Source organism: Prionailurus viverrinus, chromosome F1 (assembly GCF_022837055.1).
Source record: "Prionailurus viverrinus isolate Anna chromosome F1, UM_Priviv_1.0, whole genome shotgun sequence".
Classification (NCBI taxonomy): domain Eukaryota; kingdom Metazoa; phylum Chordata; class Mammalia; order Carnivora; family Felidae; genus Prionailurus; species Prionailurus viverrinus.
In genome coordinates, this window is record NC_062577.1 from 28431098 (window position 1) to 28454716 (window position 23619).

The 23619-nt window shown below is 38.7% G+C and overlaps 1 protein-coding gene across 3 annotated transcripts in view; it reads left to right on the top strand.

Annotated features, from left to right (window-relative positions):
- The window catches only part of PACC1 (proton activated chloride channel 1), a 168294-nt gene that overhangs the window by 6129 nt on the left and 138546 nt on the right, over positions 1 to 23619 (top strand). For 2 of the 3 annotated variants that reach the window (XM_047840826.1, XM_047840827.1), the window contains exon 2: positions 2781 to 2880. The gene's annotated coding sequence lies outside the window, so the exon portion shown is untranslated. Of the gene's footprint in view, positions 1 to 2780; positions 2881 to 14531; positions 14673 to 23619 lie in introns of all 3 variants that reach the window. The other variant, XM_047840824.1, reaches the window with a different exon arrangement.

Below are 23619 nucleotides of genomic sequence, written 5' to 3' on the forward strand. Positions count from 1 at the left end.
TTTTATTGTTTTTTTCCATCTTCATGATGTATGTTTACCTTTCTTCGCCATATGTCCATCTCAAATATCTTGGTATAACTAAGTCCTTAAAGCATTTTCTTTTGCTAGCTTGTATTTTCGTCTTTTCAGTGAATATTAAAAATAGAATACTCTTCCTGTCCTTCTGAAATAAGTAAGTTAAGGGCAAGGACTATGTCATCTTCATTGTTGATTGCCATCTCTTCCATACAGAAGAAGCCTAATATTGTTGAATGAAAGAACTTTTAAGTTGTTTCAAGCTGAGCAGAGAAGGGATTGGAGAATGACTTGGATTTTCTCAAATAAACATTGAGAGTATTGGTAATGCTAGGTTAAAACTTAAAAGTCAGTTAAAAACCTAGGTTTTAGAGTTGGATCTAAATTTCTTTCATCCTTTTTGTAAATTTTTTTAAAGAATTTTTTTATGTTTACTTAGTTTTGAGAGAGAGAGAGAGAGAGAGAGAGAGAGAGACAAACTGTGAGTGGGGGAGGGGCAGAGAGAGAGGGAGACAGAATCCAAAGCAGGGTCCAGGCTCCTAGCTGTCAGCAGAGAGCCTGACAGGGGGCTTGAACCCACGAACTGTGAGATCATGACCCGAGCCAAAGTCAGATGCTTAACCGACTAAGCCACCCAGGCGCCCCTTTTTAATTTTTTAATGTTTATTTATTTTTGAGAGACAGAGACAGCATGAGTGGGGGAGGGTCAGAGAGAGAGAGAGAGACCCAGAATATGAGGCAGGCTCCAGGCTCTGAGTTGTTAACACAAAACCCAACGTGGGGCTCAAACCCATGAACTGTGAGATCATGACCTGAGCCGAAGTGGGACGCTCAACCGACGGAGCCACCCAGGTGCCCCTCTTTCATCCTTTTTTTAATTGAAGTATAGTTGACATCCAATGTTACATTAGTTTCATCTCTGCAACTCACTAGTGAGTTAACAATTCTATACACTATCCTATGCTCACCACCATAACTGTAGTTACCATCTGTCACCACATAACGTTATAACAACGTTATTGACTGCATTCCCTATGCTGTACTTTTCATCCCCTTGACTTACTTATTTTATAACTGGAAATGTTTATCTCTTAATTTCCTTCATTTATTTTGCCTTCCCCCTCCTCAACACCCGCCGCTGTGGCAACCACCTGTTTTTTTCTCTGTATGTAGGAGTCTGTTTCTAGGGTTTTTTTGTTTGTTTTTCTGCCTGCTTGCTTGTTCATTTATTTTGGTTTTTAGATACCACATACAAGTGCAATCATACGGTATTTGTCTTTCTCTGTCTTATTTCATTTAGCATAATACCCTCTAGTTCTATCTATGTTATCGCAATTGTCAAGATCTCATTCTTTTTTATACCTGAGTAATATTTCTGTGTGTGTGTGTGCACATGTGTGTGCGTATGTATACATACAACATCTTCTTTATCCATTCATCTATCAGTAAGAATTTAGGTTGCTTCCATAACTTGGCTATTATAAATAATGCTGTAATAAACATAGGGATGCACATATCTTTTCAACTTAGTAGTTTCATTTTCTTTGGGTAAATATCTAGTAGAATTACTGAATTTTATGGTATTTCTGTTTTTATTTTTTTGAGGAATCTTCATACTGTTTTCCATAGTGGTTGAAACAATTTACATTCTCACCAGTAGTGCATGAGGGTTCCCTTTTCTCCACATCCTTGCCAACACTTGTTATTTCTTGTCCTTTTGATATTAGCTATTCTGACAGGCATAAGGTGGTGTCTCATTGTGGTTTTGATTTGAATTTCCCTGATTCTTAGTGATGCTGGGCATCTTTTCATGTGGACCTACATTTGAATACCGACCTTATCATTTATTTAGCTGTAAAACTTCAGGCAAATAAATTTCTATGAGCATCCGTTTGCCTACCTATAAGATCACAGTAAAAAAAGTAAAATGCATGTCCTATCAGAGCTGCTGTCAGGAGGATTTCAGATTAAAGCACTTGGCAGTGTCTTGCTCATAGCCCAATTCTTTTGAGTTGAAATCTTAAAGAACGTATTTTAAATCCCAGAACACTGCTATCTAAGACAGAGGAGAGAATTCGGTTTTAGAACGAAGATGTAGGTGGCTGGATCTGACCTGTGGGCTCAAGAGGAACAATTACTCTCCCAACTTGTGTTTCCGTTAATTACACATTTTGATTTGGTGGTTTTTTCTCAGAGAAAAGAAATAAGAGTGGCAATGGGGAAGAGAAAGGAAACAAGATGGGGAAATCGACAAGGGGAGAGATACCGACTGAAATAATGATGAATGAAAGAACAAACAGAGCATGGCACCAAAAACAGAGTTAGTAATATTATCCCATATAAGCTAGCTTGGTTCGTGGCATCTGTACTAAAAAAGAGAAAGGAGTAAGGAAGTTATATAAGCAACGGAAAAAATAGTTATCTAAATATTTTGAAAAAAATACAGCGAGAACCCCAAAGTTTCCTCTTATGCAGTGTTAATTTGTGTATATTATATGTTAATGTTCAGGAAACAGTGGTTCAGTTATTTGCTCTGATTTCCTAAAGTTGTTAAATAATTTGATCAATGCAATGGTATTAGAGCAGCTACATTATGAACATTATGAAACAGAATACTACTTTTTTTTATCCCCAAAGAGCACAGAAAAAAAAAAGACTTTTCTGTGCTCAAAGTGTCAAGGGTGAGGGTAGAATAAAGACGATTTCAAATAAGCAAGATCTCAAAAACAAAAAAAAAACCACCTTCTCATTTGCCTCTGTCTCAGGAAGCTGAGGGGGTGCTCTGTCAAAATGAGGGAAGAAACGAAGAGGAAGGCGTGAGATGCTGGAACCAGGGATTCCAACTAGTGTCGCAAAGGAATAAAGGTAACTTTCTGAAATATTCCTAATGTGGAAGATTGAAGTAAAGAATTGGAGTACAGGTGAAAGAAAAAATTAGTTAAGAAATTAGGAGCTAAGAAGTAAGAGGAAGAAGAACACATACTCTGAACCTGTGCAGTTTCAAGAACGGGATAACAAATCTGGCCCTTAAGTCTCCTAGCATCCAAAGCAAAAGGGAAAATATACCCACTTGCAAGTTGCCTAATGTCCTTACGATAAAAACAAAGTGGTTGTTTCCTGAAAGACCTATTGTGGATCTTATAAAAAGGATCCTTTGCTCTTAATTGTATCCCCACATGTGTTTCATGTGACTGTTTCTTACAGTGTACCTTATGGCCCCAAAGCATTAGTAAGTAAAGGCAATTCTGTAAGGACTAAATAGCACTCTCCAAGGTAGACCAAGGGCTTGTGATTGGTCAGGATATTATTATTTATTATTTATTTATTTTTAGAGAGAGAGGGAGGGGCAGAGTGAGAGAGAGAGAGAGAGAGAGAGAGAGAGTCTTAAAGACACTCCGTGCTCAGTGCAGAGCCCAGTGTGGGACTCTATCCCATGACCCTGGGATCATGACAGCCAAAATCAAGAGTCCGATGGTCAACTGACTGAGCCACCTAGGCCCCCTGTGGATATTATTAATTGACATCCCATTAAACTTCATGGGAGGCTAGAAGGAGGGTGGTAGGTTAGTCTGTTATCCTAAACAATTTAGCTCTTTCCCCACATTAGCCCCGTTGAAGCAAAACAAGTTATCTTTGTTTAAAAAACTTTTTTAATGCTTATTTATTTTTGAGAGAGAGACAGAGCCTGAGTGGGGGAGGAGCAGAGAGAGAGGGAGACACAGTCTGAAGCAGGCTCCAGGCTCTGAGCTCTCAGCACAGAGCCCAGCATGGGGCTCAAACCCACAAACTACAAGATCATGACTTGAGCCGAAGTCAGATGCTTAACCTTGACTGAGCCACCTAGGCATCCCCAAAAGAAGTTCTTCTAACTGCACTCGTCCTCATTAAAAGGCAGTTTTGTGGCATGTTCATTTGGGGTCTTGTGCCCTACCCCAAATGGCTCATCAGAGTATGCTTTCCTGTCTTAATTTCTTTTTTTTAAAGTTTATTTTTATTATTTTGTGACAGAGAGGGTGAGAGAGAGAATCCCAAGCATGCTCCACACAGCACACAGCCTGATGTGGGGCTCGAACCCACGCACCCTGAGATCATGACCTGAGCCAAAATCAAGGTCAGATGCTTAACCAACTGAGCCACCCAGGGGTCCTTACTTAATTTCTGAGAGAATTTTGATGAATGCAGTTTTTCTCTAATGCATTACATTTCCAATAATGTTTTAGTACCTTTAGGCTGGATTTTCTGGCTCTTCCATTAATCTAGCTCTGAATATAGTCTAGACAGAAAACTTTCTGATTGCCCTGTTCCTTCAACAGGTAGCATTCGGGATACCGTGTCCCTCAAGCAGTCTTTCATAAGCACTTATTTCCTATAACCAAGGTTATATTAATAATTAAGATGGCATTTAGTTAGAATCTATAAAGTTTGGACAACTAACTAGAATTTTCAGTTGTGTCACATATTCCCCTAACCAGTAATGAGAATTTGCTGTGCCACCTGTACGTCACCGGTTTTGAAAAATTCAGCCCTATGCTTTCATCTGATATATTTTCCATGAATAATAACTATTCATGGAAAATCAAGTATAATTTGTATAACTCATTGAGTGTTTGCCATTATTTAACCTATAGTTCACTGGTTATTTAACAAGCATTATAAGTATATTTTTAAAATAGCTTTTGAACTAACCTGTAGAAAGATAAACATTTTTTGCTATTAATCTCTTTTGTGTCTAGCAGAATATGTTTATTTACACAAAAATGACTAAATCTCTCTGATATCCTAAAACTTGAAACCTTAAAAGTTGACGTCTATTTGTGCAGTATTATTATCTGCTCTTCTCTGGGAAGTTTATTATATTTCAAAATAATAAACTACACTCCTGCCACTTACAGGTCAGTTATTACTATGGTAGAATTTCTGTTGTCTCTAAGAGAGTCTAAAATGCTTGAAATTGAAGACTAGAAAATGCTGTGGTAGCTCAGTAGAATCCATGGTGACATTTTTATTCTGACCTGAAGTAAATTACCATGTAGTAACGATTCAGTGAAATAATATTTCTTCCCAAATCAACATTTGTCATTGCTACAAAAATATATCTAACTGTTTCTTTTATTTTTTATGACTGTTGTTAATTTTTAGCTCTTTTTAAAATGAGAAAAATACTTTTCTCAAACTTGATATGATTTATAAACAACGATCTCTGAAATACTGAATGATGTATTTGTATAAATACAACTGTCATAAATTTAGAAATCAGTTTTGTAAGTGAGAAAATACCACAGATGTCAAAAAGGGGTTTTTTTGTTTGTCAAAATTTTTTTTTCCAAATTTAGGCAAATTATTTTGACTTTAGAAAAATCTGTACAAGAATTTTCAGGAGTGATGTTAACAAGATGGCAAAATAGGAAGCCCTGGATCCTGCTTCTCTCACAAACACACCAATTCAGCAACAATTCATGAACAAATTCACATTATGTAAAATCCAGAAACTAATTGAAAGGCTCTTGCACCCTAAGTGAATATGAAATCAAACTCAGCAAAGCCAGTAGGGAGATTCAGGATCCCTTTTCCCAGAGTCCCTGTTCCCAGCACAGTGCTATATAATCAGGAAGAGAACCCTAATTCCCCGTTTCTCCTACGGATGGAGAGATTGGTTTGTGCATTCAGCACCCCAGCATTTCCCAGGGGCCTCCCAGAGGACTGGTTTCTATCTTTTAAGTCTTAGAACTCTAATGGGCTAGCAGAATCTAGCCACCTGAGAGAGAATGGAAATAGCAGCTTGGGCTGATAGATGTTATGGATCTTCCCTCCTTCTAAGCATGGAGTGAACAGATGTCAGTCTTGGAGCCCTGATGGGTCTGGTGCTGTCTAGCCACCTCAGGGAGAAAGGAGACTGCGGTTTGGACTGATAGATGCAACTGTGTCGCCACCCCTGGCTCAGCACAGAGTGAGCAAATGAAACCCATGCTTCCTACTTCTCTCTGTAGAGAGAAAGAACTGATAGAGTCCCCCAAACCTTTGGCAGGGCTGACAGTGGGAGTCTTCTCTTGTATGAGGTCAGTCCATGCACACAGGTGCAGGTGCCTGCTTTGTCCAATGTACAGACACCAACACAGACAAGGAAAATGAAGAATCAGGCAAAGGTGTTCCAAACAAGGAAGCAATATTAATTTCTAGAAACTGACCCTAATGAAATGGAATTATAGGATTTACCTGACAGAGACTTCAAAATAACTGTCATAGATGCTTACTGAGATCAAGAGAAAAGTGCATGAACAAAGTGGGAATTTCAACAAAGATGTAGAAAATATTAAAAAGTACCAAACAGAAATCATGGAGCTGCAGAACACAATTGCTGAACTGAAAAATTCACTAGAAGGGTTTAACAGCAGACTAAATCAAGCAGAAGAAAGAGTGTGTGAACTCGAGAACAAATCATTGGAAGTAATTCAGTCAAAAGAGCAAAATGAAAAAGAATGAAAGAGAGTGAAGAAAAGTTAAGGGATTTATGAGGCATCATCAAACAGAGTAATATATGTATAATGAAAGTCCCAGAGGGGAAGAGAGGGAGAAAGGACCAGAAAGCTTATTCAAAGAAATAATGTCTGAACAAACCTGGGGGAGGAAATGAACATCCAGATCAAGAAGCCCCCAACACACTAACTAAGGTGACCACAAAGAAATCCACACTGAGACACAATCAAATTGTCAAAGGTCAAAGACAAAGAATTTTGAAAGCAACAAGATAAAAGCAGCTTGGTGTGTACAAGAGAACCCCCCATAAGACTATCAGTGAAGTTTTCAACAGCAACCTGCAGACCTGAAGGAAGTGGAATGACATATTCAAAGTGCTGCAAGGAAAAAAAATCCAACCAAAAATACTGTACTCAGCAAAATTATCCATCATAAAATATGGAGAAATAGACTTTCCCAAACAGATGAAAGCTCAGAGTTCATCACCATTAGACCTGCCTTACAAGACAAGACATGCTAAGGAGAATTCTTCATGTTGAAATGAAAGGGTGCTAAATAACAACATAATAGCATAAGAAAACATGAAACTGTGGTAAAGGTAAATACATAGACAAATACAGGATACTGTATTACTGTAATAGTGTATTACCGTAATAGTCAATTTTAATTCTAGTATAAAAGCTAAAAGAGAAAAGTATGAAAAATAAATATAACTAAAAAATATGTTAAAAGGTATACAATATGAATGCATGTAAATTGTGACAATAATAACATAAAGTGTTGGAGGAGAAGTTGAAGTATAGAGTTTTTATACATAACCAAACTTAAGTTTATCAGCTTAAAACAGACTGTTACGGGGGTACCTGGCTGCTCAGTTGGAAAAGCATGCAATTCTTGATCTTGAGGTCACAAGTTTGAGCCTCATATTAGGTATAGAGATTACTTAAAAATAAAATCTTAAAGAAATAGACTTATAACTATAAAATAGTTTATGTACGCTCCAAGGTTGACACACACACACACACACACACACACACACACACACACACAATTCCTATAGCAGTTACACAAAAGAAAAAGAAAAAAGAATTAAGGCATACCAATGCAATATGTATTGCCACCTACAAAGGAAAACAGAGGAAAAATAGACAAAAGAAGTAAAAGAGTAATAGAAAACAACTAACAAAATGGCAATAATAAAGTCTTCCCTATCAATGATTAAATGCAGATGGATTGAATTCCCCATCAAAAGGCATAGAGTGGCTGAATGGATTTAAAAAAAAAAGAGTATACTGTTGGGTCTACAAGAAACTCACTTCAGATTTAAGGACACACATAGGCTGAAAGTAGAGAGAAGAAAAAGACATTCCATGTAAATGATAAAAGTGAAGGGGTAGCTATACATATGTTAGAAAAAATAGACTTTAAATTTTAAAAATGTTGTGAGACGAAGGACATCATTAATGATTGAAGGATCAAGCACTAGAAAGAACAGTTATATATGCGCCCAATATCAGAGCACATAAATATATAAAACAAACATTGACAGAAGTGAAGAGAGAAATAAATCACAATACAGTAAAATAGGATTCTTTGATATCCTACTTTCAATAATGGATAGACCATCCAGATAGAAAGTCAATAAGGAAACAGAGGACTTAAACAATACTACTGACCAAATGGACCTAACAGACATATACAGAATATTCCACCCAAAGCAGCATACACCTGCTCATGTGCATGCATGTTCTTCTTCAATGTAGATCACACATTAGGTCACAAAACAAGTCTTAGCAAATTAAGAAGATTAAAATCATATCAAGTATCTTTTCTGACCATAATGGAATGAAACTGGAAGTCAATAGCAGAAGGAAACTGGAAGAAAATTCATGAATATGTACAAATTGAACAGCACAGTCTTGAATAACTACTGGGCCAAGGAAGAAATCAAGAAGGAAATTAGGAATACCTTAGGACAATCAAAATGAAAACACAACAAACCAAAACTTACAGGGTCCGGCGAAAGCACTAAAAGGGAGTTGATAGTGACAAAATTAAAAAAGAAGGAAGATATCAAATAAGCAATCTAACCTCACACTTCAGGGAGCTAGAAAAAGAAAAACAGACTAAGCCCAAAGTTAGCATAAAGAAGGAAATATCAAAGGTTTGAGCAGAAGTACAAACCTTAGAAAGTAGAAGATAAGAACAAGATCCATGAAACTAAGAGTTGGTTGTTTGAAAAGATAAACAAAATTGATGAATCAGATTAAGGAAAAAGAGGAAGCCTCACACAAAATCAGAAATGAAAGAAAGGACATTACAACTGATGCCATCGAAATAAAAAGGATCATGAGAGACTACTATGAACAATTATATACCAAAAAACTGGATAACCTAGAACACATGCATGAATTCATAGAAACATACAGCCTATCAAACTACATCATGAAGAATGTAGTTTGGGGGCACCTGGGTGGCTCAGTTGGTTAAGTGTCCAACTTGGTTTTGGCTCAGGTCATGATCTCACAGTTCGTGGGTTCGAGCCCCACATTGGGCTCTGCGCTGGCAGTGTGGAGCCTGCTTTGGATTCTCTCTCTCTCCCTCTCTTTCTGCCCCTCTTGTGTGCATGCTCTCTTTCTCCCAAAATAAATGAATAAATTTTTTTAAAAATGTAGTTTGAAGAAGTGGACAGTCTGAACAGACTTATAACTAGTATGGGGATTGAATCAGTAATCTAAAACCTCCTAACAAAAGCCCGGGATGAGATGGTTTCACTGATGAAGTCTATAATGTTTAAAGAATTAATTGAGAAGAATTCCTCAAACTCTTCCAAAAATCTTCCCGAAGATTAAGGAATACTTCACTTTATGAAGTCAGCATTACCCTGATACCAAAGCCAGATGAAGATACCACCAGAAAAGGAAACTACATGCCAAGACTCCTAATGAATACAGACAAAATACTGGCAAGCTGAATCCAGCAGCATGGAAAGAAATCCATGTATATACAGAGAATCGGTCTTTGACAAGGGTGCCAAGAATACACAGCAGGGAAAGGATAGTGTCTTTAACAACTGGTGCTGGGAGAACTGGGTATCCATATGCAAAAGAATGAAATTGGACCCTTTTCTTACACCATACATAAAAATCCACTCAAAACGGATTACTTAAAAATAAAACCCCAAACCATAAAACACCTAGAAGAAAAAAGAAGGGAACAGTTTCATCACATTGGCCTTGGCAGTGATTGACAGCAAAAGCACTGACATCAAAAACAAAAATAAGTAAGTGGGACTACATGAAATTAAAAGTGTTTGTACAGCAAAGAAAACAATCAACAGAATGAAAAGACAGCCTATGGAATGGGAGAAAATATTTGCAAACCACATATCTGATAAGAGGCTAATCTTCAGAATATATGAAAAGGTTGATTTATATGTCAGCCAGATGCCCAGATATCTGGTAAGACATTATTTCTGGGTGTGTTTGTGAAGGTGTTTCTGGAAGAACTCAGTATTTGAATCAGTAGACTGAGTAAAGAAGATCCACCTTCACCAAAGTGGACAGGCATCATCCAATCCATGGAGGGCCTGAACAGAGTAAAAATGTGGAGGAATGGCGAATCCTCTCTCTTCTTGAGCTGTGACATCTATTTTCTCCTGCCTTTGCACATCAGAGCTCATGGTTCTTGGCCCTTGAGCCTTTAGTCCTTACCATCAGCCCCCCTGGTTCTCAGGTACTTGGACTCATACCAAATTATACCACCAGCTTCACTCATTCTCCAGATTGCAGACGGCAGGTTGTAGGACTTCTTAGCCTCTATAACCATGTGAGCCAATTCCTATAATAAGTTACTCCTTGTATAAATATACATGTAAATGTACTATTGGTACTGTTTCTCTAGAGAATCCTAATACAATATATGAGGAACTCATAAAACTCAATAATAAAAACAAACCAACAACAACCTAATAATCTGATAAGAAAATATGTTAAGGACTGGAATAGACATTTCTCCAAAGAAGACATAAAAATAGCCATTTTTTTGTGTGAATGTGTTTCACATTCATTTATGTGAAAAAATGCTCAATGTCACTAATCATTAGAGAACAACAAATGAAACTCACAATGAGGTATCACCTCACACCTTTCAGAATGGCTATTATCACAAAACAAAAGACAAGTGTTGATGAGACTATGGAGAAATTGGAACCTTTGCAGACTTTTGGTGGGAATGTGAAATGGTGCAGTTGCTTTGGAAAACTATGGAGGTTCCTCAAAAAATTCCCGGTAGAAGTACCATATGACCCAGCAATCCCACTTCTGAGTATCCAAAAGAATTGAAATCAGGATCTGGAAGAAATATTAGCACTCCTATGTTCATTGAAACACTATTCACAATAGCTCAGATACAGAAAGAGCCAAAACTTGTCTATCAACAGATGAATGGATAAAGAAAATGTATATACATACAAGGGAATACTATTCAGCTTAAAGAAGGTAATTCTGCAATATGTGATGCCATGGATGAATCTTGAGAACATTATGCTAAGTGAAATAAGTCAGTTACAGAAATACAAATACTGCATGATTCCACTAATATGATGTATATAAAATTGTCAAGTTCATAGAATCAAAGAGTGGAATGGTGGTTGTCAGGGATTGGTGAGAAGGGGAAATGGGGATTTACTAACCAACAAGCATAAAGTTTGTTAAGCAAGATGAATAAGCTATAGGGATCTGCTGTGTAATATTGTACCTATAGTCAACAATAATGTACATTTAAATTTTTTGTTGAAAGCATAGATCCTACTAGTATTTTGGAATGAGTCAAATAAGGCTCTCTTATTCCTTCTCCTGCAGTCTCTGTTTCATACCCTCGAATGGGCATGGTCTGTTTTTGTCTATGTGCTTGGTGGGCTTGGTGTCCTTAGTGTGTGTGTTTGTGTGTGTGTGTGTGTGTGTGTGTGTGTGTGTGTGTGTAATATGAATGTTTCAGTGAGATACCTGCCTTTCCACACCCACCTTCTCTTCCATCTTTGTACCCTGGGATCAGAGCGATTTCAGGGACAGTCATAACTTTCCCACACTTTTCATAAAGGAAGTGTCTTTACATAGTTCAGGTGTCCGCTAAACATTTTCCTCAAGTAAAGACACATGATCCCCTTGCATTAGATTTACAATTTCAATTAGTAGAGGGAAAAGAGAGACATAAAATCATGTTTAGAACTTGGCATAGGATGAGCAAATATCAGGCCACTGGAAATAAACATTCTATGGGAAGAGGGGCCCGTAGTCCAACCCAAGCACTGACTCCGGAGACCTGGATTTTACTACTGGTGCGTCTCTATCTGGGAGACCTAGTCTGGTCCCTGGGCCCCTGTTTGTTTCTTTATCTGCAGATGAAGGGGTTCAGTGACCTTTAAGATTCCTTCCACTTCTATGATTCTGTGCTTTAAATGACTTTTACGTAACAGAGTACTTGAATTGCCAAAACTTAAGCCTTAGCCTTTTTTTTGCATTGCTGTATTGTGCCTTCACTACATCGTTGTGATGTAAACATGAGTCTTTCAGAATTTCCACTTTTCAGATGGGAGTCTGAGCTGGGTGACTTTGGGTCATGTGATAGATTGCCTAACCTCATTTTAGGCGGCTTCCTTGGATCATCGCATGTTTAGGAGAAAAACAAGCTAGTCTCTTTCAAACAAAAGAGCTTATTCTCCATCACTGTTATGTTGGCTGAAAGCAAGGACTTGGTTTGGGTACAGTCTCTACCACGTAAATCAAGTCATCTGTAAGAGCCGTTGCTCTAATTTCTGTAATTCTGTGACTTTCCACACCTACATCTGTATTTACACGATAGAATCCTCCATGATCAAATCACAAATTCGTGTGATTCTTTTCTATATGAAAGAGAGGAAGGAAACTAACATTTTTTGAGATCTGGTGTTAATGATAATTACCTCTTTTAGTTTTTGAAGAGCTTTAGGAGATAAGCTCTTTATGTGTGATAAAATGGAAGTATCTTCAGGATTAATTGTAATGTTGAAAAAAAAGGTAAAATACAGATGAGCATTTATGGCATAATCCCATTAAGTTTTGTTGTTGCTGTTTTTGTTTTTGTTTCAATGTTTATTTATTTACTTTTTAAAAAATTCTTTTTAATGTTTTATTTACTTTTGAGACAGAGAGAGTCAGAGCATGAACAGGGAAGGGGCAGAGAGAGGGAGACACAGAATCCAAAGCAGGCTCCAGGCTCTGAGCTATCAGCACAGAGCCCCATGCGGGGCTTGAACCCATGAACTGTGAGATCATGACCTGAGCTGAAGTCAGATGCTGAATGGACTGAGCCACTCAGGCGCCTCTGTTTATTTACCTTGGAAAGAGAGAGCACACATGTGCAAGCAAGGGAGGGCTGGGGAGAGAGAGAATCCCAAACTGGCTCAGCCCCACCAGCACAGAACCCTACGTGGGGCTCAAACCCACAAACTCAGCCAAAACCAAGAGTCGGATGCCCAACCAAGCCACTTGGCACACCCCCCCCACCACTCATTAATTTTTTTAAAGTTAGATCCTGTACATGCCAAGAAAAATTCAGCAAAATTCCACAAGAAAGTGTTAACAGTGGTTAATTCTGGTAAATGTTACTAGGGGTTAAAAATAGAGTAAAAGAAAAGTATTTTTACTTTCATTTTATATCCTTTTGCACTTTTTTTTTTTTGTAATGAAGAGCAAGTATGAACCTAGTTCTTATATCCGTCCCCTTTATGAGAAAGGAAATAAGAGACTTTGAAGAGTCAAGAGCATCAATGTTTGTTGTACAACTTATTTTTATTGTTTTCTTCATGTGAAGAAAATGATATTAAAGTAGAAGAAAATATAGTTGGCCTAAGTACAGACAAACGCATAAGCTTATTTTTCGGGTTTTGTTTTGTTTTTATTTGGTTGTTTTTGTTTGTTTGTTTGTTTGTTTGTTTGGAGGGTTAGAGGGGAGATCCTAATTGTCTCTCTTCTGCTATTGGAATCTAACTTCCAGCTTTTTGGCAAATGCAGCTCAGGGATAGATGATGTGTGGTGAGATAAAGACTTGTGTGTGCGGTTCGATGTAATCACAGGATTTAGTTGTGGTTGCACAGTGTAAGATTTATTCACTTCTTTATTCTTCCTTGCTTTGGTGTAGAAAGTGTGTTTTGCATTTGAATAAAATGCATTGGGGCGCCTGGGTGGCGCAGTCGGTTAAGCGTCCGACTTCAGCCAGGTCACGATCTCGCAGTCCGTGAGTTCGAGCCCCGCGTCAGGCTCTGGGCTGATGGCTCAGAGCCTGGAACCTGTTTCCGATTCTGTGTCTCCCTCTCTCTCTGCCCCTCCCCCGTTCATGCTCTGTCTCTCTCTGTCCCAAAAATAAATAAACGTTGGAAAAAAAAAAAAAATTAAAAAAAAAAAAAAATGCAAAGTAGAAGAAAAATGTCTGAAACTCTACATGGTACTCATGTCCTAAGACAACTCTAAAACTCAAAGATACTCGTCCAAATAGAGTTGGCTGAAAAACGTGCTCTGTGATGTTTACAGGTTTGGGTTTGAATAAAATGGCATCCCACCCTTAGTCCCAGGCAAGAGAGGCTTCTGCCCTGGGTGCCGGGCTTTAGAGGGCCCTGCAAATACATACACACACACACACACACACACACACACACACACACACACACACTGTACTAATGAGCACAGAGTACCTCTGTCTTAGAATCTGGTGCTCAACACTGACATGGAACCGCCTATAACCCTAAACATCTGCTTCAGTGACTAACACAATTCAGGTCCAATAGAATGCAAATTATGTGAAAATCTTGACTATAACAACATATCAAGTGATTTGACTAAAATGAAAGCAATTATATAGCATTTATGAATTATGTATGTCTTTATTTTATTACTCATCCAATACAGCTCATCAACAGAACATCCAGACTTATCAGATAATAAGGAAATTTTGATGTCTTCCCTGTTTTGCTCATATAAAAACCACAACTTTCACCTGTTGTTCAGGTTGGGTGTTGCATTAATCAGCTTGGGCTGCCATAGCAAGCTGCCACAGCCTGGGTGGCTTAAACAGCAGACATTTATCTTCTCACCGTTCTGGAGGCCGGAAGTCCAAGATCCAGGTGCCACAAGGTTGTTTGCTTTCTGGTGAGTCTTCTCTTCCTGACTTGCATACATCTAGCTTCTCCCTGTGTCCTTGTGTGGCCTTTCCTCTATGCACCTGCGGAAAGAGCGATCTCTGGTGTCTCTTCCTCTTAGAAGGACACCAGTCCTTTCACGTTAGGGCCCTACCCTTTTGACTTCATTTAACTTTAATTCTTTAAAGGTCCTGTCTCCAAATATACTCACATTGGGGGTTAGGGCCTCAACGTATGAATGTGAGGGAAGACGACACAATTCAGTCCGTAACAGGTGTTATGAAGGTGTTTTTGTCAAGGTAGATGTGTAGACTCTCTTTACTCAACAGTTTGCTAGCTTGATTTATAACTTTTACATATTTAGACATTTGGCAAGTGGTCCCCTGCCTGTACTGTAGACCCCACGAGTATGAGGAGGCAGGCGGACAACAAAGAATACGTGTATGCTACAGTTCGTAGCTAAGAGTGGCTTCCATCAAACCTAGCTCAAGGGTTATTTACAGAAGAACTTGTCAGTGAGTAAGGCTGTCTTTCAGGGGAGTGATCTGTAGTATGAGGTAGTAAGCTGTGTGTTACAGGATATGTCAAAGCTGAGGGTGGTTGACCAAATGGCAAGAATGTTGAGAGGCATGCCTATGCTGAGTAGAAGGTAAAGACGTGATCATCAAGACCCTTCCCAATTTTAAAATCCCGAGAAGCCTCCGTGTTCTAGAAATACAGGCTCTCAGGTCTTCTTCCTCAGTTATATCTTCTAGAAAACAATACTAGCTTTCTAAATGCTGGAGTCAGAGAAATTTTCCTAGGGCCCTTAGTTTCTTCTGAATGTTTCGCTTTATGTCTATTTAATCTGTTAGGCCACAAAAGCTATTTTTGAGTTGTATGTGCTTTCAAAGGCAGGCAGACTTTTGGCATATTTCAGGTTAAGCTGTAAAACTGCTATTTAGTGAGAAAAACCAAAAACAATCCCAAGCCAAAAATGCATTGCTTTCTACTTCAGATAATTTCTAAACAAGGTATTTGCTTCACATACAATCACAATCATAAGGGGATATTATAATAGATTTTACATTCTCTAGAAAATGGGTGGTACACATATATGTGGAAAACTTGAAAGTATTATTTAAGGGTGTCTGGTGGCTCAATGGGTTAAGTGTCTGACTCTTGATTTCAACTCAGGCCATGATCTCACGGTTCATGAGTTCAAGCCCCATGTCAGGCTCTGTGCTGACAGTGCAGAGCCTGCTTGGGATTCTCTCTCTGTCTCTGTCGCTGTCTCTGTCTCTCTCTCTCTCTCTCTCTCTGTCTCTCTCTCTCTCTCCCCCCCTCCCTCCCTCCCCCTCCCTCCCTCCCTCTCTCTCCCTCCCTTCCTCTCTTCTTACCCCTCCCCATCTCAAAATAAACAAACTTAAAAAATAAAGGAAGAAGATATTATTTACCAAGATCTAACTATGGAAAAGCTGGAGTCATTGATGGTTTTCCTTACCCCAGAAAGCCTTCTTTCAGTAATTGTCTACCTTTTTACAGAAAAGGGAACAAATGCCTTGTACTGAGAATAGTAAAGTAGGAAAAGACCTTAGTGGTAGGTCACCTGATCCTTTCAACTCCTTGTACTAGTAAAGAAATAGACTCAGAGGAGATAGACAACTCGCCTAAGGTTACACATCTAGTTACTAGTAAATCCAGGATGAGACGAAGGTCTCTCCTGCTCCCAATTTGTTTCCATATACTGCGCTGTCATGGTCAGGTCACCAAACCATTCAGAATGTGGACTCCCAATAGTAAGAATCAAAAGCACACTGGAGAGAATACTGTCCTCATTTACAAACAAAACAAAACAAAATTTACCTCACAAAATATCTGATGTTGTGATGATAATTTCTCTTTCTGAGTTCTATTATTCTAGGTATTGAAATCATACAAATAATCCAGAATTTCCAAACCAGAAGGCCATAAGTGGAGGCCATCAAGTTCTCTCTCTCTCTCTCTCTCTCTCTCTCTCTCTCTGCATCTCAGTGAATGGCATTCAAATCCTGCCATCCTTTTTTCTGTCACTGTTTATCCTTTCTGTATAAAAACAAAACCAGACAAAAACAAAACCTATAGGCATTTATAGTCCTTCTCAATAAAATATTTTAAAACATTGCAACATATAAATCAGAAAACTCTTTTTGAAGTTTAGAGGGCTCCCAAGGAAACCCCTGTAAGACACGGTAGGCATAGCCAAAGAATACAGGAAAACCAGAAAACCTTCAGTGAAAAAAAGAAGATGGAAACCATAAAAGGTAACTTCACTTGCTTAACACAAACTGTGTGAGGAACTGAAACACGAAGGAAAAGGCACCCAAACTGGAACTTAGGTCAAGTGCACCAAGAAGAGGAATGAGGCCAGGCAGCACTGGAGGCTCACAGTGTTAGAAGCAGAAAACCCAAAACAGGAAATGAAAGTCAAATGACAAAAGACGAAGGGAAATTAAGAATTCTTTATATAAGGAACTAGAGAAATAAAAAGGAAAATATTACCTTATTAGGTACTGGGGAGAGAAGTAAATAGCCACTAGCATATGCGGCCCAGTCAGCATGCACAGAAATTCTAAGGGAGTCAGTACTCTCCCTGTCTCCCGAGAGGCCTCCGCTGCCTGGTATTTGTTACTCATGGGGAATTATCTCCAAAAGCCCCAATTTCCTGAACTGAATGTGAGTTGGTAGCAACAGTGTCTTCTTAAAAGGGTAAACCAGACGATGTTGCTAAAGCATTTAGCATAAATGCCTGGTACCTAATTCATGCTGGCTACATGGCAGCTGTTATTAATGTCATTACAAACTTATTAAACCAAATTTTTATTCTTTCCTGATACTCGTACTTATTTATTATGGATATAGCGTGGCAGTTATAAGACCTTCAAATACACATGTAGATAAGGCCATTGCTTGTCATGCCTGCTTCATCAACATCCTTGATCATGGGTCATCAGTTACAAATTTTACTGTCTCAAATTTATAAGAAAATAGAATAGAGTCAGCTTAAGCAATTTTCCTAACATGATACAGTAAGTCAGTGACTTAGCTGAACACAAGACCTGCATCTCAGAGACCTGTACTCGAGCCAGGATGTTCTGCTAGGGTAAAAAAAGCCAATTAGTTATTTTACATTCTTATTTATAAGCTGCATCATGAAGCATAATCTAAGCAATGATTTAGACTGATTTAATTATAGAAAATGTAAATTTTCCATGTGATACTGAATATTTCTTGAAAGGAATGTCTAGAGCACCATTTATATTTGCAAACCAGGAACAGCAAACATTGAAGGTACAGAAGCATTTAATATTTAAAATGTGTTCATATTGGGGCACCTGGGTGGCTCAGTCAGTTAAGTGTCCATCTTTGGCTCAGGTCATGATCTCACAGTTCATGAGTTCGAGCCCCGCATCAGACTCTGTGCTGAACGCTCAGAGCCTAGAACCTTCTTTGGATTCTGTGTCTCTTTCTCTCTCTGTCCCTCCCCTGCTTGTGTTTGGTGTCTCTCTCTCTTTCTCAAAAATGAATAAACATTAAAAAAAAAAAAAAGAAGAAAATATTTAAAATGTGTTCATATTGCAAAACAAATCATTCACAGGTTGTATATGCTGATTGGGAAACCTGATCTTACATTCTTATCACACTGAAAATTTGTGTTTTATTTATTTAGCTTTATTTTCTGCCCCTCTGCAATACTAATATAAGTATTAGTGATATTAATATTAATAACCAGTGTTTTTCCTAAATTTTTACCATACCCTTCCCTACCTCTGAGGTCACCACCTTTTAATTACAAGACATTATATAGAGGAAGGATGTAAATTGATAAAGAGGCTACTGAGTGTGCATTTATTCATCCCAAATTCTATAGTGGGGACCAGAAAGGCCAGAGAGGCTATAAACATCTAGAGTCCCAGATTTAAGCTTTAGAGCTCATTGAATTTCCAAAAAAAAAATGGGGAGATGAACATTCTAATTTTGCCAAGTAAGGGCATTTAAAACAACAACTATTACCGTAGACTAACATCATTCTTTACTGAAAGAAATACCATGTGAACTTTAAGAAAAACCTACTAGGAAGAGCAAAAATATCCGTGTAAAGGCAATTAACAAGAAGTGATAAATGACAGGCTGTCTCGTGTGTGTGTGTGTGTGTGTGTGTGTGTGTGTTTTCTAAATGTTTAAGTTATTTCTTATTTTTCTGGAGACCAGTGATCAAAGACATGCCCAATTCTTGCACTAATCTTTGAGAGCTGCTTCAGAGATTTCCAAAAAATCATTTTGGGGGCCAGATAAGTATAAAATACAGAAATACCCAGGTGACTCTTATTGAGGGGTTCCTCTACTCCAGGCCCTGTGCTGAGCACGTGGTTTGCCTGCAGTGTGATGACCAACTGGTGATGTTCTTCCTGGTAAGGAACCTGCCCCTGCTTATTTCTGGTTGTCATGACCATGAAAGCCACCCCAGGGATCTCACTGGGGAGCTTTTTTTTCCAAAAACATGATCATCATATGAAAATTTTAAACGACAATATAACAATGGCTTGATTAGTCCTAGGCCATTGCAGCAGGATCTAGCCACAACTGGGGTACAGTGTTCTTCTCTCACAAAGGGACAGAAAGTTGCCAGGTTTTTTGCCACAAGCTTCTGTGCTGTGACAAAGCACTGCTTTGACCAGTGTACTGGGCCTGGTCCGAGACCACAACAGCCAGCCACTATGACAAATCAAAAATAGCCCCAGAGTCTAAATCAAGACATATGGAGAGTGACCACCCTGAGTCATGCAGACCCATTTGTTACATACTTTATTTTTGGATAATTTTAGTAGGGATCGAAAGTGTTTCGTTTGCTGGTTCTTCTCTCCAAATAAGAGTACAAAGAAAGGAACTAAGTCATGTGGTTCTATTTAACTTACCATGAAGGCTGCAGCTGAGTCCCGATGATGTGATTCTCGGCTTTGTAAAGGCCATGGCTAACTGGTTAGGACGATATGTTTCTCTGAATTGCCTAAAACGCCAAGATAGTGGCTCATGATCTATTGTGTAAGAAAATTTTGCTCCCAGGAATGCATGCTGTCATCCTGAGATCTTTGTTGCCAGTCAGGGTGATAAAACACAAGTAAATGAGGGTGCTGATGTGGGATAGAACGCAGAGGATGTAGGAGAAAGCTTGTTTGCCTTATTTAGGCCTATTTCCGATTTGAGATTTGAGTGGATTCTAGAAATATTTATAATTTGCATTATAAGTCCTCTAAGTATAAATATTTCATCTTAGCAAATGTATTAGTATCCTCATCCTTAAGAATGGTTTCCATGAGTACATGTAATCTAGGTTTTTCACCATCATCTAGTCCTCCCACCAAACTAAACCCATATCCTATTGTTCTCCTTCCACTGCTCTTTGTTCTTGCGAAATGCCAAGACCATTGTCACCCTAGGGCCTTTGCATTTGCCATTTCTTCTACCCACAGTTGTTTCCCCATCATCATCACATAATTGCTTCTTGTCGTTTAGGTCTCTGTTCAAATATCATTTCTTGTAGAAGCCTTCTCTGACCACGTTGACTGGAGTAACCCGTCCTATCAATCACTCTCTAATACTTTACCTTAGTTAATATTATCTTTATAGCACTTACGACTATCTGAAAACATCTTGCGCCCTTATTTGCTAACTTATTGTTTGCCTTCTCTAGAATGAAAGCCCCATGAGAACAGGGACTTTGTCTTGTTTGTTCCCACAGCCCAGCACTAGAATGTCTGGCACACAGCAGCACTTAATAAACGTTCTTTGCATGAATGAACAAAAGGATGGAAGAATTCACCTGTATTTCCATATTTTGTCAACTTTATCCCAGAAAGTTCATGTCTAAATGGTACAAAGGCTAATCAATATTCACTAATTTCTCTTGATCATTTTGTCAATAGCAATAGGCCAAATGACTCATGATCTAAGTTATCTGGCTTCACTGTCTATAATTGCTCAGATCATTGAACAGTTGCCAGAACCCCTCTTCACTTAAGTTATATAGCTCCGTCTAAAAGAGAATCAGATAAGAGCACAAATAAAATTTTAATATAAAAAGGAAAGGTTAGAGTGATTTAGGATACACAAATACTTCTTAAAACAAATATCTAATTTAAATGAAAAAATCATTTTTCATAAGAAAAGAAAACACTAAAAGCAAGAGGCCTATCCTTTCCACTTTAAGAATATTGATCTGGAAATTCTAGCTAATGCAATAAGATAAGAAAAAGAAAGAAAGGATAGAATATTTTAGAGGCAAAATTATCTTTACAAATAATGATTATCTACCAGGAAAACTTAAGATAATTTTTTAAAGGACTAATAGTGAAGTTCAGGGAAGTAGAGTTACAAAATAAGCACATAAGTAGTGATAGATTTCTTACAGAGAAGCAATAGTTCTTTAGGAAACGCAAAGAAGAAAATAGCTAACGAATGTTACAGATGTTAATATACCAGCCACGGTTTTGTTTTTCTTTTCCTAGTATCTGAAGACGGCATTAATCTTAGACTGTAGAACAGGACTGCAGATTTTAACATAATGCTGTGTTTTTCTGTGATAAAGCGTAACTTCTCACTTGTTCATTCTGCTAACATTTATACTTGTCATCTGTGTATAGTTCTGTACAAGAAGCATGCAGAAAACAAAGGGAAAGGAGGAAACATGGTCTCTGCTCTTGAAGGCTTTATAATTATGATGGAAAGAAGTCGTTGTGAAACAATTAGAAAATCGTTTGTGGTAACATTTATTTAGTAAATACTTAGGAAGCATCTGTAATGAGAAGGCCTCTGCGAGTTGTATGTGAGGCGATGGGTAGACTTGTCATAAATGTGATTAGAACTCAGTCTTCAACATCTTGGCAAGCTTTTAGGGAGAATAAGGCATATGGCATTATAATGGTAAAGCAAGTGAGCTGAAACTTGAAAAAGAAGAAAAGAATTTGAGAGAATAGAGATGGACCAGATGGCATTCCACGTGGAGGGCACAACTTTGGGTAAGACAAGAAAGTATGGGATATGTTTGTGAACACTGAGTAGACATATCTGATGGAAGACAGGGAACATTAAAGGGAACTGGTAAGACCAGAAGGAGAGATTAGAGCGAGCTCAGGTCACAGGATGGGGGGTCTTGAGTTCCTGAATGAAGAGTTTAGGTTATATTTGCTGAGCCCTCAAACATTTCAAAACAAGGAAGTGAACTTGAGAGCTCTGCTGCAGGAATATTTTTCTGACAGTGGCCTCTGGGCTGAGGTGAAACACAGAGGAGACTGAGGTTGGAGGGTCTGTTAGTAAGCTTTAGAAGATAGGGAAATAAGTTCTAATAGAAAAGGAAAAAGTCAGACATAACAATTTAGGATAAACAAATACTTCTTTAAAATATCTATTTTAAACCAACAGCTAACATGATAATTACTAGTGGAAACATTAAAATACTAAAGGTGACAAGCCCATTCTTCCCATTTAAAAACATATTGATCTGGAAATTCCTTTTTAGGTTTATTTATTTATCTTGAGAGAGAGAGGGAGGGAGGGAGGGGGAGAGAGAAAGAGAGAGAGAGAGAGAGAGAGAGAGAGAGAGAGAGAGAGAGGCTCTGCGCTGTCAGCACAGAGCCTGATGAAGGGCTTGAAATCACAAACCGTGAGATCATGACGTGAGCTGAAGTAGAACACTTAACCGAATGAACCACCCAGGCACCCCTGATCTGGAAATTCTAACCAGACCTCAACTCAACTGGAAAAGACTTGAGAGACTGCAGAGGTGGGATTGAAGGGCTTTGCACCCAGAACAGTGCCTGGCTTTTCGTAGATATTCAAGAAACATTCACTGAATGAATGAATAATTTTCTGTCCTCCCCTCATAATAAGTTCTTTGGGATAAGATCTCCCTCTCCCTCTCCTCTCATCCCTCTTTATTTTTTCTATACTACATCCCCAGAGTCTGGGTCAGTAGGCATTCAGTTAATGCCACCTCATTAGATATGTCACCTCAATGAATGTTACCTCACTAGATACAGGATTGAGAGAAATGAAGGAGTGGACAATTATTCAGAGCCGTGAGGTCATGACCTGAGCCGAAGTCAGATGCTCAACCAGTTGAGCCACCCAGGCGCCCCTTAATTTTTTTAATGTTTGTTTTTGAGCGAGAGAGAGAGAGAGAGAGAGAGACAGAGTGCGAGTGGAGGAGGGGCAGAGAGAGGGGGAGACACAGAATCCGAAGCAGGCTCCAAGCTCTGAGCTGTCAGCCCAGAGCCAGACGTGGGGCTCAAACCCACGAGCTGTGAGATCATGACCTGAGCCAAACCTGGACACTTAACCAACTGAGCCACCCAGGCACCCCGGTTGAGGACACATCTTAGGACACACTGTTTTAAGTGAGGCACAAGAGGAGCCAAGGAAGGAGACAGAAATAAGTTAGAGATGGGAGGCAAACTGTATTCCAGTCACTCCAAAGGAGGAAGGAGATTTTTCAGGAAGGTAGTTAGCAGCTGCATCAAATTCATGAGGATTAGTGAGGACAGAATTCAAGAAAAACTATTACGTCTGGATGTTAGTGTGAGAATTTCAGAATGTGTGCATCTGTGCAGAGGGAATATGGGAAATCAAATTTAAGTGGACAAGCTATGTGGTGAAGGGAGTTGGACAGAGTCCTCTCTCAAATTTGCTGGGAACAGGAGGGAGGACAGAGAAAAGATAGAGGTGTTTGACTAGTTTCTTTGTAGGTGCTCCACCATTAACTGGATAACTTGCCCCAAATTTTCGGACTACACACCAGTCCAGTTTAAGATCTGTCTGTTACACAGCATCCCATTGTATATTGCATTGCCATTGGCCAGTCAACAGATAGTTGCTGATAACCTCCTAGAGCAGCAGCATGGATTGGATTCTGTGGAAGAAGATAAAGACATGTAAATACAAGG